This window comes from Triticum urartu, chromosome 1A (genome assembly GCF_056163025.1).
Source record: "Triticum urartu cultivar PI428250 chromosome 1A, HENAU_Tu73, whole genome shotgun sequence".
NCBI classification, from domain to species: Eukaryota; Viridiplantae; Streptophyta; class Magnoliopsida; order Poales; family Poaceae; genus Triticum; species Triticum urartu.
The window spans coordinates 385,020,545-385,034,308 of NC_141873.1; positions in this window are offsets into that span (position 1 = coordinate 385,020,545).

Below are 13,764 nucleotides of genomic sequence, written 5' to 3' on the forward strand. Positions count from 1 at the left end.
CCGTCTCGAAGGTGCCTAGCCAATACCTTGGCTGTCACACTGAAACTCGACTTGAGAGCGGCCAGATTCCCGTGGCCGAACATCACGGTAGCTAGACTTACTGTTCACGCATTCAGGCGGCATCCGATGGTGTGGCGCGACAATGATTGCTGATTAGACAATGGGGGTGGTGGTTATCCAGGTGATTGGAAGAGGGGACGACGGATCCGGACGGCTGGCTAGTGCGATGGTGGTGGCAGTGCCCCGATTCGGTGGGACGACGAGGATGTGGGAGGGGAAACACATGCAGAAGACTATAGAAATGTTTCCGATGGAGGCACTTGGGTCGTGCATGATTCCATTTTGTGTTTGCATTTGCGGCAGCGGCACATGTGCCGCAAAGACGTAGCTGATGTTGCCCTTTTTTTGGGATGTATGTAGGGAAACATAGCAGTAAACAAAATATTTCCGTACTATGAACACGCCAAGGACCACTATGAAGATGCATACAAGGTTTCATATGATCATTACCAACTCATAGCGCAACGGAAGGAGAGTCGGCGAAGATCCTGCAGCTAGGATTTTATAACCTCCCGGCCGCGAGGATTATCTCCCTCGGATAGTACTCCGGACAGCCCTCGACCAGTCCCTCGGATAGAACCACGAACTAAGATCGAACCTGTGATCTCTCTACCGGGTTGCGCACATCCGGTGTCACCTATCCGGAAGGGCTTCGCCGTCCAGAACTAATTTCTTCCGGAGACTGGACAACCTTTCGGCAACACGAAACTATTTCATGAAGGGAGAGAGAGAAGGGTAGATCTTTGCATGCCTTTGTATGAGATCTCAAGTATGAGAACTTTTGTAAAATGGAGATCCCTCTGCACCTCTAAATATTTTTAGTGGGAGCAAGGGCTGGAGGCTTGGGAAAAAAATCCCCAAAAGGGGGGAAGATATTTTCCACCAAAAGCCACCAGGAGGAGGGGGGCAGAAAGCTCCATGGAGGAGCTCCTCCCTTGGCCGGCCGCATGTGTGGGTGAAAGGGCAACTAATTCTCGAGTGCTATTGGTAATTCATAACAACACATACATCATTGAATTAATGCCTACTCAAAGAAAGTTCAGTTTAGGTATGGCAATGGGATGAGAATGTGGACCCCTCAAAATAAAAAAGGACGAACATTGGCAAAGCTTCAAGACTCTACATTTTTTGTTAAGTGATCCAAGATCACATTGAGTCCATAGGAAAGACAATACTATTAAAAGGGGATGAGGTTTTGATCATGGACTAATTTCTCAAGTGCTTAGAGATATTGCTCCAAAACCCTTAGCCACACCCTCACATTCATTTATGTCAAAAATCCTAAAGTTTATCTCGGTCCCACCGAAACACATCTAGTTGGACCCACTGAGAAGCACTTGACGTAGCCACTACCTAAACCCTAGCAAGTCAGTCCCACCAAGATGATCCTTCGGTCCCACCCAAGAGCACCTGCCAACCTTCTGTTCCCTATCGATTTCATTTCAAAAATTCCGAGTGGTTTCGATCGGTCTCACCGAAGTGTGGAGAGTGATTAGGTCATGACCCATCAGTATCACCGAGCTGTTCCATCCAGTCTCACCGAAAATCCTAAAGTTTAGATCTTTTGTACTAGTCGCTCTCACCGAGTGATCTCACCCGGTCGCACCAAGTAATGCATAAAGGTGTGTAACGGTTAGATTTTTGGTGCTGCCTATATATACCCCACCCCTTCCACCAACTCCGAGAGAGCAACCAGGACGAAACTACTACTTTCCATATTCATTTTTTTGAGAGGGAACCACCTACACTTGTGTTGAAATCAAGGGGATTCCACTCCAACCTTTGATCCTTGATTTCTAGCCTCCCCAAGTTGCTTTCCACTTCAATCCTTCTCCTACCACATAGCCAAATTTGTGAGAGAGTGATTGAGTGTTGAGGAGACTATCTCTCACCCAGTCGACCTGTGCTCAACTCAAGTGCTTGGATCGACCTAACCTTGCAAGGACTACACGCCAAACACAGTGCGCACAGCCCAGGTCGCGTGATGCCAGAGTTCACGCGGTGATCGCGTGTGCCCAAGCGCGCTGGCATGCGTTCGACGCGCTCTGGATGCCGCCGACACCTCTGTTGCGTCCGTGCTCGCTTTCCTGCTCGCCGCAGCATGCCGCACCACGCCACCATCCTCGTCTCAACGCCATTAACTCCTCCCTGCCGCTTGACGATGCCGTAGCGAGCACGGGCACGACGCGGCCAAGCGCACAGTGCGCCCGTGCCCCTGTGCTCGTCGCCACCCGAGCCCTATGCTCGTCTCCGCCCTCCCATAGTGTCCGCATGAGCCATGGCCTCTTCTCCCCCTCTCACTGACGCTCTTCATCACCATGTGCCGTCTCCAGAGAACTCCGGCGGAGCTCGAGACCCCCTCCCCTATGCCTATAAATAGAGCCCTCCCTCGCCTCTACGAGCTCCTCACCGCACTCACCCAACCCCCACAACCTCGTAGGAAGCCGCAGCCCGGCCAGGCAGGCCTCTGGCCACCGTTCCCAACCTGAGCTCGCCGGCGATCCCCTCCTGCCATCCTCACCCCTCCAGAGCCTCTTGAGCTCGTCCGACTACTCCGGCGTGTCCCTGGTGGTCCACTGGAGCTAGCCGACCCTGCTGAAGCCCCTGGAGTCGCCTAACCTCGCCGTCTTCTTCATCTCCGGCAAACCCCGTCCGCCGCCGCCGCTGGAGACGCTGTTTCCGAGCATCTCCGACCACCTCTCGCCGCGTTTCGGGTACGTGTAGACTCGCCATAGTCTTGCACATCCACCCCTCCCTCTTAGATCGACAGCCGACCTCTCCTCACCGGAGAAACGCCGATGACTCGCCGCCCCCTCCTCTGTTTTCCCCTCCCTCTCTCTAAACCTGGCGGGCAGGGCCCGCTGTCAGCCACTCAGCCGCCCTCGAAGCGGTATAAGTGGAGGCGCCCCGCGGGTTTATGCCTTCGACGTCACCCCCCCGGTTTTTCTTTTTATTTAAATTTAGCTCATTTTGACTAGAAACTTTGACCAGCTCTAACTCCTAAACCATGAATTCAAATGAGTTGATTCTTTTTGCATTATGTTTGTGTTGACATGTTCTAGCAGCACACCAAATTTGAGATTTTTCTCTGCTGTCTAGAATTTCTAGTGAATTTCAGAAGGGTTCTTGATATTTTCTTTTGCTATTCTTATTTATTTTCAGAAGGAGAAGCTTGCCTAGAGGAGAACCAGGAGGAGTGTGACCCTCCTCTGTGCTAAGGCAAGCCACACAAATATTTGCATGGTGTCATTTCAATAACTATGATTTTTCCAACTTGAATATGATTTATTTCATGCATTTAATCATTTAATAAATATTGCTTATGCTAGTTCATTTGTTATGCTTGAATTGCTTAGCTTGCTGTAGTGATTGAGTGCATGGACTAGTATGATGCAGTAGAGTTAATTTGGTAGCATGACTATGGGTTGGTTATGACTGGTATTATTTTCATATATGAGTTATTATTTTCACTATGTTAATGTCATAACTAAAAATGATTGGGTTAAGAACCAGTGAGTTAAAACCAGTGTCTCAAAAGTGATTAGTAGTGCAAGCAGAGTGATTCTATGATGTTGATCCATTCATTTCAGTGATATGTGGATATAGTGCATGCACTACTGCAGGATGCTGCTAACGCGACACTACGATCAAAGGCCCTTCGAAGAAACTGTGTGTGATGCAATAATCCAAATGGTGGTGTAAAAAAACTGTCTAAAAAGGTGCAAAATGTTTGCGATGACGGATGCATCAAACACGGTTCAGATTTTAGTTGCGTGTGCGATGCAAAGCATACAGTTCAGTTCAATTAACTGTTTGCGATGAGGGGATACAAAAGAAACGAGCATCCAGATGAAGGTGTGTGCGTTATACAACATATGGTTCACTCGGATGAACTGTTTGTGATTAGGCAACACAAAAGAAATGGTCAGCTAGATCAAGGTGTGTGCGATATATGGCATGCGGTTCACTCGACCTTGTCGTCAGTGTGTGACCTTTGTGGCAACCTTTCGCTCCCCACTAGCCTCTTTGTGTATTGTGGCAACCGTCCACCGCCTCTTCGCCTTTCCCTCTCGATTTGGAACTATTGTCGCATGCTCTTCCTCCCTCCATTTGCCTTCACCCTTCCTCCTGCCATTGTTCGATCGTCTTCTCCATGGAGGGAACATGCCGGAAATGACCCCGTTATTCTTGCTCCGATCTGAAAGATGACATGGTGGAGGAACTCATTGATCGGTGCGACATCATCACCTCAGCTAGCATGGCAGGTTCGTTCAAGTCCATTCTCGACTCAACAAATAACATCATTGCAAAGAACCCAAGGGTTTAGGAACGGTTTAATCTCCCTTATATTCTTCGCCATGACGTTGGTCGCCGGCATGGGGACGACGAAAGCCTCGCCTTGTGCAAGTTGATGCCGCTTGATAATGATATGTGTGATGTTAAGATGCCATCGCTGTTGGAAATATGCCCTAGAGGCAATAATAAAAGGATTATTATTATATTTCCTTGTTCATGATAATTTTCTTTTATTCATGCTATAATTGTGTTATCCGGAAATCGTAATACATGTGTGAATACATAGACACCAACATGTCCCTAGTAAGCCTCTAGTTGACTAGCTCATTGATCAACAGATAGTCATGGTTTCCTGACTATGGACATTGGATGTCATTGATAACGAGATCACATCATTAGGAGAATGATGTGATGGACAAGACCCAATCCTAAACATAGCACAAGATCGTATAGTTCATTTGCTAGAGTTTTTCCAATGTCAAGTATCTTTTCCTTAGACCATGAGATCGTGTAACTCCCGGATACCGTAGGAGTGCTTTGGGTGTACCAAACGTCACAACGTAACTGGGTGACTATAAAGGTATACTACGGGTATCTCCGAAAGTGTCTGTTGGGTTGACACGGATCAAGACTGGGATTTGTCACTCCGTATGACGGAGAGGTATCTCTGGGCCCACTCGGTAATGCATCATCATAATGAGCTCAAAGTGACCAAGTGTCTGGTCACGGGATCATGCATTACGGTACGAGTAAAGTGACTTGCCGGTAACGAGATTGAACGAGGTATTGGGATACCGACGATCGAATCTCGGGCAAGTAACATACCGATTGACAAAGGGGATTGTATACGGGATTGCCTGAATCCTCGACATCATGGTTCATTCAATGAGATCATCGAGGAGCATGTGGGATCCAACATGGGTATCCAGATCCCGCTATTGGTTATTGACCGGAGAACCGTCTCGATCATGTGTACATGTCTCCCGAACCCGTAGGGTCTACACACTTAAGGTTCGGTGACGCTAGGGTTGTAGAGATATGAATATGCAGTAACCCAAAAGTTGTTCGGAGTCCCGGATGAGATCCCGGACGTCACGAGGAGTTCCGGAATGGTCCGGAGGTGAAGAATTATATATAGGAAGTGCAGTTTCGGCCATCGGGAGAGTTTCGGGGTCACCGGTATTGTACCGGGACCACCGGATGGGTCCCGGGGGTCCACCGGGTGGGACCACCCATCCCGGAGGGCCCCATGGGCTGAAGTGGGGAGGGAAACCAGCCCATAGTGGGCTGGTGCGCCCCCTTGGCCCACCCCCTGTGCCTAGGGTTGGAAACCCTAGGGTGGGGGGGGGGCTCCCCACTTGCCTTGGGGGCCACTCCACCCTTGGCCGCCGCCCCCCCAGGAGATCCCATCTCCTAGGGCTGGCGCCCCCCCTTGGGGATCCTATATAAAGGGGGGGGAGGGGCAGCCGCACCCTTGACTCTTGGCGCCTCCCTCTCCCCTGCTACACCTCTCCCTCTCGCAGAAGAACGGCGAAGCCCTGCTGCGGTGACTGCTGCATCCACCACCACGCCGTCGTGCTGCTGGATCTTCATCAACCTCTCCTTCCCCCTTGCTGGATCAAGAAGGAGGAGACGTCACGCTGACCATACGTGTGTTGAACACGGAGGTGCCGTCCGTTCGGCGCTAGGATCTCCGGTGATTTGGATCACGTCGAGTACGACTTCCTCATCCCCGTTCTTTGAACGCTTCCGCGCGTGATCTACAAAGGTATGTAGATGCAATCCGATCACTCGTTGCTAGATGAACTCATAGATGGATCTTGGTGAAACCGTAGGAATTTTTTTGTTTTCTGCAACGTTCCCCAACAGTGGCATCATGAGCTAGGTCTATGCGTAGTTCTTTTTGCACGAGTAGAACACAATTTGTTGTGGGCGTAGATGTTGTCAACTTTCTTGCCGCTACTAGTCTTATTTTGCTTCAGCAGTATTGTGGGATGAAGCGGCCCGGACCAACCTTACACGTACGCTTACGTGAGACCGGTTCCACCGACTGACATGCACTAGTTGCATAAGGTGGTTGGCGGGTGTCTGTCTCTCCCACTTTAGTTGGAGCGGATTTGATGAAAAGGGTCCTTATGAAGGGTAAATAGAAGTTGACAAATCACGTTGTGGCTTTCACGTAGGTAAGAAAACGTTCTTGCTAGAACCCTATTGCAGCCACGTAAAACTTGCAACAACAATTAGAGGACGTCTAACTTGTTTTTGCAGCAAGTGTTTTGTGATGTGATATGGCCAAAGTTGTGATGAATGATGAATGATATATATGTGATGTATGAGATGTTCATGCTATTGTAATAGGAATCACGACTTGCATGTCGATGAGTATGACAACCGGCAGGAGCCATAGGAGTTATCTTTATTTTTTGTATGACCTGCGTGTCATTGAGAAACGCCATGTAAATTACTTTACTTTATTGCTAAACGTGTTAGCCATAGTAGTAGAAGTAATAGTTGGCGAGCAACTTCATGGAGACACGATGATGGAGATCATGATGATGGAGATCATGGTGTCATGCCGGTGACAAGATGATCATGGAGCCCCAAGATGGAGATCAAAGGAGCTATGTGATATTGGCCATATCATGTCACTATTATTATTTGATTGCATGTGATGTTTATCATGTTTTTGCATCTTGTTTACTTAGAATGACGGTAGTAAATAAGATGATCCCTCATAATAATTTCAAGAAAGTGTTCCACCTAACTGTGCACCGTTGCGACAGTTCGTTGTTTCGAAGCACCACGTGATGATCGGGTGTGATAGATTCCAACGTTCACATACAACGGGTGTAAGACAGATTTACACATGCAAACACTTAGGTTGACTTGACGAGCCTAGCATGTACAGACATGGCCTCGGAACACAGAAGACCGAAAGGTCGAGAATGAGTCGTATAGAAGATACGATCAACATGAAGATGTTCACCGATGTTGACTAGTCCGTCTCACGTGATGATCGGACACGGCCTAGTTAACTCGGATCATGTTATACTTAGATGACTGGAGGGATGTCTATCTGAGTGGGAGTTCATTAAATAGATGAACTTAATTATTATGAACTTAGTCTAAAATATTTACAATATGTCTTGTAGATCAAATGGCCCACGTTGTCCTCAACTTCAATGCGTTCCTAGAGAAAACCAAGATGAAAGACGATGGCAGCAACTATACGGACTGGGTCCGGAACCTGAGGATCATCCTCATAGCTGCCAAGAAAGATTATGTCCTAGAAGCACCACTAGGTGACGCACCCGTCCCACAGAACCAAGATGTTATGAATGCTTGGCAGACACGTGCTGATGATTACTCCCTCGTTCAGTGCGGCATGCTTTACAGCTTAGAACCGGGGCTCCAAAAGCGTTTTGAGAGACACGGAGCATATGAGATGTTCGAAGAGCTGAAAATGGTTTTTCAAGCTCATGCCCGGGTCAAGAGATATGAAGTCTCTGACAAGTTCTTCAGCTGTAAGATGGAGGAAAATAGTTCTGTCAGCGAGCACATACTCAAAATGTCTGGGTTGCATAACCGCTTGACTCAGCTGGGAGTTAATCTCCCGGATGACGCGGTCATTGACAGAATCCTTCAGTCGCTTCCACCGAGCTACAAGAGCTTTGTGATGAACTTCAATATGCAGGGGATGGAAAAGACCATTCCTGAAGTATTTGCAATGCTGAAATCAGCAGAGGTAGAAGTCAAAAAGGAACATCAAGTGTTGATGGTGAATAAAACCACTAAGTTCAAGAAAGGCAAGGGTAAGAAGAACTTCAAGAAGGACGGCAAGGGAGTTGCCGCGCCCGGCAAGCAAGCTGTCGGGAAGAAGCCAAAGAATGGACCCAAGCCCGAGACTGAGTGCTTTTATTGCAAGGAGAGTGGTCACTGGAAGCGAAACTGCCCCAAATACTTAGCGGACAAGAAGGCCGGCAAAACGAAAGGTATATGTGATATACATGTAATTGATGTGTACCTTACCAGTACTCGTAGTAGCTCATGGGTATTTGATACCGGTGCAGTTGCTCACATTTGTAACTCAAAGCAGGAGCTGCGGAATAAGCGGAGACTGGCGAAGGACGAGGTGACGATGCGCGTCGAGAATGGTTCCAAGGTCGATGTGATCGCCGTCGGCACGCTACCTCTACATTTACCTACGAGATTAGTTTTGAACCTAAATAATTGTTATTTAGTGCCAAGTTTGAGCATGAACATTGTATCAGGATCTCGTTTAATACGAGATGGCTACTCATTTAAATCCAAGAATAATGGTTGTTCTATTTATATGAGAGATATGTTTTATGGTCATGCTCCGATGGTGAATGGTTTATTCTTAATGAATCTCGAGCGTAATGCTACACATATTCATAGTGTGAGTACCAAAAGATGTAAGGTTGATAATGATAGTCCCACATACTTGTGGCACTGCCGCCTTGGTCACATAGGTGTCAAACGCATGAAGAAGCTCCATGCAGATGGACTTTTAGAGTCTCTTGATTACGAATCATTTGACACATGCGAACCATGCCTCATGGGTAAAATGACCAAGACTCCGTTCTCAGGAACAATGGAGCGAGCAACCAACTTATTGGAAATCATACATACTGATGTGTGCGGTCCAATGAGTGTTGAGGCTCGCGGTGGTTATCGTTATGTTCTCACCCTCACTGATGACTTGAGTAGATATGGGTATGTCTACTTAATGAAACACAAGTCTGAGACCTTTGAAAGGTTCAAGGAATTTCAGAGTGAGGTTGAGAATCAACGTGATAGGAAAATCATGTTCTTGCGATCAGATCGTGGGGGAGAATACTTGAGTCACGAATTTGGCACACACTTAAGAAAATGTGGAATAGTTTCACAACTCACGCCGCCTGGAACACCTCAGCGTAATGGTGTGTCCGAACGTCGTAATCGCACTCTATTAGATATGGTACGATCTATGATGTCTCTTACCGATTTACCGCTATCATTTTGGGGCTATGCTTTAGAGACTGCCGCATTCACTTTAAATAGGGCTCCGTCGAAATCCGTTGAGACGACACTGTATGAATTATGGTTTGGTAAGAAACCTAAGCTGTCGTTTCTAAAAGTTTGGGGATGCGATGCTTATGTCAAGAAACTTCAACCTGAAAAGCTCAAACCCAAGTCGGAAAAATGCGTCTTCATAGGATACCCTAAAGAAACTGTTGGGTATACCTTCTACCTCAGATCCGAAGGCAAGATCTTTGTTGCCAAGAATGGGTCCTTTCTAGAGAAAGAGTTTCTCTCGAAAGAAATAAGTGGGAGGAAAGTGGAACTTGATGAAGTATTACCTCTTGAACCGGTAAGTAGCGCAGCTCAAGAAAATGTTCCTGAGGTGCCTGCACCGACTAGAGAGGAAGTTAATGATGATGATCATGAAACTTCAGATCAAGTTGCTACTGAACTTCGTAGGTCCACTAGGACACGTTCCGCACCAGAGTGGTACGGCAACCCTGTCTTAGAAATCATGTTGTTGGACAACTGTGAACCTTCGAACTATGAAGAAGCGATGGCGGGCCCGGATTCCGACAAATGGCTGGAAGCCATGAAATCCGAGATAGGATCCATGTATGAAAACGAAGTATGGACTTTGACTGACTTGCCCGAGCCATAGAAAATAAATGGATCTTTAAGAAGAAGACAGACGCGGATGGTAATGTGACCATCTATAAAGCTAGGCTTGTCACTAAGGGTTATCGACAAGTTCAAGGGGTTGACTACGATGAGACTTTCTCTCCCGTAGCAAAGCTGAAGCCCGTCCGAATCATGTTAGCAATTGCCGCATACTATGATTATGAGATATGGCAAATGGACGTCAAAACGGCATTCCTTAATGGTTTCCTTAAGGAAGAATTGTATATGATGCAGCCGGAAGGTTTTGTCGATCCTAAGAATGCTGACAAGGTGTGCAAGCTCCAACGCTCGATTTATGGGCTGGTGCAAGCATCTCGGAGTTGGAACATTCGCTTTGATGAGATGATCAAAGCGTTTGGGTTTATGCAGACTTATGGAGAAGCCTGCGTTTACAAGAAAGTGAGTGGGAGCTCTGTAGCATTTCTCATATTATATGTAGATGACATACTTTTGATGGGAAATGATATAGAGCTTTTGGACAACATTAAGGCCTACTTGAATAAGAGTTTTTCAATGAAGGACCTTGGAGAAGCTGCTTATATATTAGGCATCAAGATCTATAGAGATAGATCAAGACACCTCATAGGTCTTTCACAAAGCACATACCTTGATAAGATATTGAAGAAGTTCAATATGGATCAGTCTAAGAAGGGGTTCTTGCCTGTGTTGCAAGGTGTGAAATTGAGCTCAGCTCAATGTCCAACCACGGCAGAAGATATAGAAGAGATGAGTGTCATCCCCTATGCCTCAGCCATAGGTTCTATTATGTATGCCATGCTGTGTACCAGACCTGATGTAAACCTTGCCGTAAGTTTGGTAGGTAGGTACCAAAGTAATCCCGGCAAGGAACACTGGACAGCGGTCAAGAATATCCTGAAGTACCTGAAAAGGACTAAGGAAATGTTTCTCGTTTATGGAGGTGACGAAGAGCTCGTCGTAAAGGGTTACGTCGACGCTAGCTTCAACATAGATCTGGATGACTCTAAGTCACAAACCGGATACATGTATATTTTGAATGGTGGGGCAGTAAGCTGGTGCAGTTGCAAGCAGAGCGTCGTGGCGGGATCTACATGTGGAGCGGAGTACATGGCATCCTCGAAGGCATCGCATGAAGCAATTTGGGTGAAGGAGTTCATCACCAACCTAGGAGTCATACCCAATGCGTCGGGGCCGATCAAACTCTTCCGTGACAACACTGGGGCTATTGCACTTGCCAAGGAGCCCAGGTTTCACAAGAAGACCAGGCACATCAAGCGTCGCTTCAACTCCATTCGTGAAAATGTTCAAGATGGAGACATAGATATTTGTAAAGTACATACGGACCTGAATGTAGCAGATCCGTTGACTAAACCTCTCCCTAGAGCAAAACATGATCAACACCAGAATTCCATGGGTGTTCGATTCATCACAATGTAACTAGATTATTGACTCTAGTGCAAGTGGGAGACTGTTGGAAATATGCCCTAGAGGCAATAATAAAAGGATTATTATTATATATCCTTGTTCATGATAATTGTCTTTTATTCATGCTATAATTGTGTTATCCGGAAATCATAATACATGTGTAAATACATAGACACCAACATGTCCCTAGTAAGCCTCTAGTTGACTAGCTCGTTGATCAACATATAGTCATGGTTTCCTGACTATGGACATTGGATGTCATTGATAACGAGATCACATCATTAGGAGAATGATGTGATGGACAAGACCCAATCCTAAACATAGCCCAAGATCGTATAGTTCATTTGCTAGAGTTTTTCCAATGTCAAGTATCTTTTCCTTAGACCATGAGATCGTGTAACTCCCGGGTACCGTAGGAGTGCTTTGGGTGTACCAAACGTCACAACGTAACTGGGTGACTATAAAGGTATATTACGGGTATCTCCGAAAGTGTCTGTTGGGTTGACACGGATCAAGACTGGGATTTGTCACTCCGTATGACGGAGAGGTATCTTTGGGCCCACTCGGTAATGCATCATCATAATGAGCTCAAAGTGACCAAGTGTCTGGTCACGGGATCATGCATTACGGTACGAGTAAAGTGACTTGCTGGTAACGAGATTGAACGAGGTATTGGGATACCGACGATCGAATCTCGGGCAAGTAACATACCGATTGACAAAGGGAATTGTATACGGGATTGCCTGAATCCTCGACATCGTGGTTCATCCGATGAGATCATCGAGGAGCATGTGTGAGCCAACATGGGTATCCAGATCCCGCTGTTGGTTATTGACCGGAGAACCATCTCGGTCATGTCTACATGTCTCCCGAACCCGTAGGGTCTACACACTTAAGGTTCAGTGACGCTAGGGTTGTAGAGATATGAATATGCAGTAACCCGAAAGTTGTTCGGAGTCCCGGATGAGATCCCGGACGTCACGAGGAGTTCCGGAATGGTCCGGAGGTGAAGAATTATATATAGAAAGTGTAGTTTCGGCCATCGGGAGAGTTTTGGGGTCACCGGTATTGTACCGGGACCACCGGATGGGTCCCGGGGGTCCACCGGGTGGGACCACCCATCCCGGAGGGCCCCATGGGCTGAAGTGGGGAGGGGAACCAGCCCATAGTGGGCTGGTGTGCCCCCTTGGCCCACCCCCTACGCCTAGGGTTGGAAACCCTAGGGTGGGAGGGCCCACTTGCCTAGGGGGCCACTCCACCCTTGGCCGCCGCCCCCCAGGAGATCCCATCTCCTAGGGCCGGCACCCCCCCTTGGGGAGCCTATATAAAGGGGGGGGAGGGGCAGCCGCACCCTTGACTCTTGGCGCCTCCCTCTCCCCTGCTACACCTCTCCCTCTCGCAGAAGAACGGCGGTGACTGCTGCATCCACCACTGCTGCATCCACCACCACGCCGTCGTGCTGCTGGATCTTCATCAACCTCTCCTTCCCCCTTGCTGGATCAAGAAGGAGGAGATGTCACGCTGACCGTATGTGTGTTGAACACGGAGGTGCCGTCCGTTCGGCGCTAGGATCTCCGGTGATTTGGATCACGTCGAGTACGACTTCCTCATCCCCGTTCTTTGAACGCTTCCGCGCGTGATCTACGAAGTTATGTAGATGCAATCCGATCACTCGTTGCTAGATGAACTCATAGATGGATCTTGGTGAAACCGTAGGAAAATTTTTGTTTTCTGGAACGTTCCCCAACAATCGCTTGAGGGTAAGGCTTGGGCAGGCGCAAATGGAGATTGGTTTGTTTATATTGGGTATAACTGCGAGTGGAACTTGTGAATGTGTACACTCGTCACCGGGTTCCACTTCCAAAAATCACAAACTTCCTTGAGGTTGAGCACACAGATGATCTATGTACGTTCAAATATGATCATGGTGACTGTCATCTACGGAAGATAGCAATTTGTCGAGTTCCCAACCGCTCTTGGGATTACAAGAACTATGAAGTTGTTGCTATCTTAGACAAGCTTTGTTGCCATCCTTATTTTCACGGCTTGATGGATATTGCTCAAAAATCAATTTTTGTACACGGATGAGTACTGTGATGCAATTCAATACGAGGGTCTTGTGTTTGCTGCCACCACTCATGGCACTATTTTTGCATGGAATCTTGATGCTTTCGGTACGTTTTTCTTCCATCGTAATTATAATTATTTCATCCACATGCATGCGGGTTAGCTAGTTTCCCTTTACTAATTAACCTTCTTGTGTTCCCAAGGTCCTGTGAACATTCCACCACATATACT